This window comes from Podarcis tiliguerta (genome assembly GCF_965153285.1).
Source record: "Podarcis tiliguerta genome assembly, chromosome: 18".
NCBI lineage: Eukaryota > Metazoa > Chordata > Lepidosauria > Squamata > Lacertidae > Podarcis > Podarcis tiliguerta.
The window spans coordinates 8,364,096-8,368,540 of NC_139551.1; positions in this window are offsets into that span (position 1 = coordinate 8,364,096).

The window sequence follows — 4,445 nt, forward strand, 5'->3', positions numbered from 1 at the left end:
GCCGTTGTCCCCTTCCTTTTATTGAGATTCTGTGTTTACATTTCAGAATTAGGTACAGATGTGTGCCCAGGGTTTGGGTGGGGTTTTTCTTCTTCTTCTTTTCCAAAAAAATAATAAATAAATGTGCATGTCTCTTGGAAGCTCTGGCGGTCTGGAAGAGGTGAACCCAGGTGGATGGGTGACACCTTGGCAAACAGGTGAGATGTCAAATAGTTCAATGAGGTAAGGGCCGTCTGAAAGCACCTGGCTGTTTATATTCCAAGTTGGGGGCAGGAAATCCTCCTGCAGTGTGGTGGAAGTGAGGAAGAGTTTGGATTTGATATCCCGCTTTATCACTACCCAAAGGAGTCTCAAAGCGGCTCACAATCTCCTTTCCCTTCCTCCCCCACAACAAACACTCTGTGAGGTGAGTGGGGCTGAGAGACTTCAAAGAAGTGTGACTAGCCCAAGGTCACCCAGCAGCTGCAGGTGGAGGAGCGGGGAAGCGAACCCGGTTCACCAGATTACGAGTCCACTGCTCTTAACCACTACACCACACTGGCAGACACTCCTGGGTACCGGCTGTGGAATTGGTGCCCCAAATTCCAAATCAAGCTGCGGTTGGCTAATCCCACACGACTGGCTTGTTGATGACCACCAGGGAGGAATTCTGCCAGCCTGATGCAGCCTCCCTCCTTGCTGGCCAATAGCCCACCTGAGAGGCTGGCCAATAGCCCACCAATAGCCCACTCATCCTTCCCTGTGCTCTGTCTGGGGGTGGAGCAAAGCAAATCCAGCACCCCCTGCAAATTGTGGGTGGGTGGTTCACGCAGACCTGGAAGAGGTTCAGAAACGGGCAACTGAAATGATCAAGGGGCTGGAGCAACTCTCCTATGAGGAAGGGTGGTGCTGTGGTCTAAACCCCTGAGCCTCTTGGGCTTGCTGATTGGAAGGTCGGTGGTTCGAATCCCCACGACGGGGTGAGCTCCCGTTGCTCTGTTGCAGCTCCTGCCAACCTAGCAGTTCGAAAGCACACCAGCACAAGTAGATAAATAGGTACGGCTGTGGCAGGAAGGTAAACGGCATTTCCACGCGCTCTTGTTTCCGTCATGGTGTCCTGTTGTGCCAGAAGCGGTTTACTCCTGCTGGCCACATGACCCAGAAAGCTGTATGTGGACAAACACTGGCTCCCTTGGCCTGAAAGCGAGATGAGCGCCGCAACCCCAGAGTCGCTTTTATGAAAGTGAGTGCTGGACCATAAAGAAGGCTGATTGCCAAAGAATGGATGCTTTTGAATTATGCTGCTGGAGGAGACTCTTGAGAGTCCCATGGACTGCAAGAAGATCAAACCTCTCCATTCGTAAGGGAATCAGCCCTGAGTGCTCACTGGAAGGACAGATCCCTTCTTATTTCCTGGAGGACCTCTTCTTTCGAGCAAATCATTCTCTGCATCCTTCCATTCTCCTATTTTGTTTCCAGCCTTTTGTTCCTTCCCGGCCTAGACTGTTCCCTCCCCTGCCTTCCCTCCGCGTAAACACCTTTTGTTTCGGCACAGTGTGTTTCTCCATCCCGTTATGTCTCCTCTCCTCCCCCCTCAGGTGTTTTTGCACTTTTGCAAAGAGAGGCCAACCTCCTGTCTCCATAGAGGAGGTGGGGAAACTAATTGCCCAACTGAAAAACAACAAAGCCCCGGGCATAGACTACATTCCAGCAGAGCTCCTGAAGAACAATACCAGTTGGTGGGCTCCTATAATGGCGTCAATATTTACATACATCGATTCAACAGGCATAATCCCTGGTTGCTGGACAGAGGCAGTAATCATCCCAATCTATAAAAAGGGTCCCATGGCAGATCCAGCGAGCTACAGACCCATCAGCCTCCTCCCCATTCCCAGCAAATTGTACGCCAAACACCTCCACATTAAACTAATCGACTGGATGGAAACTGAGGCAGTTCTGGCAGAGGAGCAAGCCGGCTTCAGACAGGGCAGAACAACAATAGACCATTGCTTCGTATTAGCACATCTCATTGACAAATATGTCAACAAAACACGTGGGATTCTATACGCAGCATTTATTGACCTAAAGGCGGCCTTTGACTCGATTTCACGAATCAAACTCTGGGCGAAACTCAATACTACCAACATTGACAAAAGATTACTATTCTTGATAAAAAGCCTATATAAAGACTCCAAGTTATATGTAAGAGCCTCAGTAAATGGGCAACTAATTGGCCCTGTACCAGCCACCAAAGGAGTCAAGCAGGGTTGCATTCTAGCCCCAGCCTTATTTAACTTATATATCAATGACATGGTCAAACACCTAACATCCCCGGAGTTTCATGCCCCCAAACTGGCCGAAAAATCAATTTCAGTGCTCCTCTATGCGGATGACGCGGTTCTCTTATCACGAACTAAAGTAGGCCTCAAAAGGCTACTAAGAGAATTCTCAGCTTACTGCAGGAGAGATCAATTGGTGGTCAATCACCAAAAAACTAAAGTCATGGTCTTCGCTAGGAGACACAGACATCACAGATGGGAGATGGACAATCAGCCAATAGAACAGGTCAAAATTTTCAAATACCTCGGAGTAGTTTTCCAGTCAACAGGGGCCTGGGAGGCCCACCATAAATATGCTAGGGAAAAAGCATCTCAAAGCGTCAAAATACTGTCTCGCTTTTACTTTACGAAGGGGGGCAGACATATCCCAGCAGCTTTGGATGTCTTTCAAGCAAAACCCTTGGCACAACTACTCTACGGGGCCCAAATCTGGATGGGAAATCATTGCCGCACACTCGAAACAGTCCAGTCTAAATTCCTAAGACAGATTCTAGCCGTTCCATCATGCGTACCAAATGCGGCCCTACGGCTGGAGACCGGCCTCCTCTCCGTCGAGACCCGGACCTGGATAAGAACATTCAACTATTGGCTTCGTTTAAATTTAAACCCATCCGGACTATTACCTCTAGTAGCACGAGACGCTCATAGAAGTCGGTGGTCCAAAGTAGTGCATCAAAAACTACTTACATGTGGCCTACAAGCACAGCATCTCCTGGAAGTGGGTCTCCCCAAGGCAAAAACCATTATCGAACAGCGCTTGAAGGATATTGAGCAGCAGAATAATCTGGCCTATATTAAGAAATTCAGTGCTTGGTACGCCTATCTGCCCCCCTCCCATTTTGATTTTCGGGCACCTTATTTGTCCACCTTAACCATCCCAAAACTTAGGCGGGCCTTTACACTGGCCAGACTAAATATGTTACCGTCAGCTGTTCTTGAAGGCAGATATCAAAAAATTCCATTTGAGAACCGGCTCTGCCCCTGTGGAGCTGGCTATGTAGAGACGGCGTCACACGTTCTCTTGTCTTGCTCCCTATATAAAGATCTTAGGGACGAGACCATCACGCCGCTCCTATCTGCCATCCCCGGCCGCTCTTGCGAAGCCAAATTGTGCTCACTTCTAGCCGATCAGAACAGCTCGACAACAGAGAAGGTTGCCAAATTTATCGAGAGAGCAATGAGATTGAGAGCTGGTATCTGAATGATATCAGTGTGGTCACCCGGATTCCTCGCCTGGGTTTTTATGATTATTATCATGTTTTAGTACTATTATTTTATTACTTCTGCTAAGTTTTAAGTACTGAGATTATTAATTTACCTAGGGTTTTAATAGGTCACAAGATTTTAACTATATTTGTAATGTATTTCTGTTGGTGTTTGTCCTTCGGTGCTATGGCCTGTTGGCTATGCAAATAAAGTTTTATTCATTTCAAAGAGAGGCCAAACAGCTAACCTGCAAATACGTCTCTCTGGGGTAATCTGACAAAAGTTCAGAGTTTTGCTCCTGACAGCTGAAGAAATCAAACACCCTCTACGTAATGCGAGGAGATGGATGGGAACGGATTGGGGACGTGGTGGAGCACGTTGAGGAAGGAGCTGAAAAGCAAACCACCTGCTTTCACCCCATAGAACATCTCCATAGGGCAGAGAAATTCGACTCAGTTCACATTTAAAAGCTTAATCCATCCCGGTTATGATTCATTGCAGTGGTGTAGCATGGGGGGTGCAGGGGGGGCCGGCCGCACCGGGCGCAACATCTGGGGGGGGGCGCGCGCTCGCACTCGCAGCTCTCTGCCCCTACCTGGCTCACTCACTCTCTCTCACTGCAGTGCTGGCTGTGCGAATCCGATCCGAGCCGCCGGGTCGCCGCCCACTGTGGAGGGGAGGGTGCCAGGCGTGCGGTGCGGTGTGGAGAAAGAGCGAGGGACTATCTGGGGGAGGGACAGTGCAGCGGGGGGGGGCGCAAATTACTTGCCTTGCCCCGGATTAGGGGGCGCAAATTACTTGCCTTGCCCCGGGTGCTGACAACCCACGCTACGCCAGTCATTCATTGGGCCAAAGATTTTGGGTATAACATACAGTTGAGTGATTGGATAAAACTATGGAAGCAAGGCTTAAAATTTACTG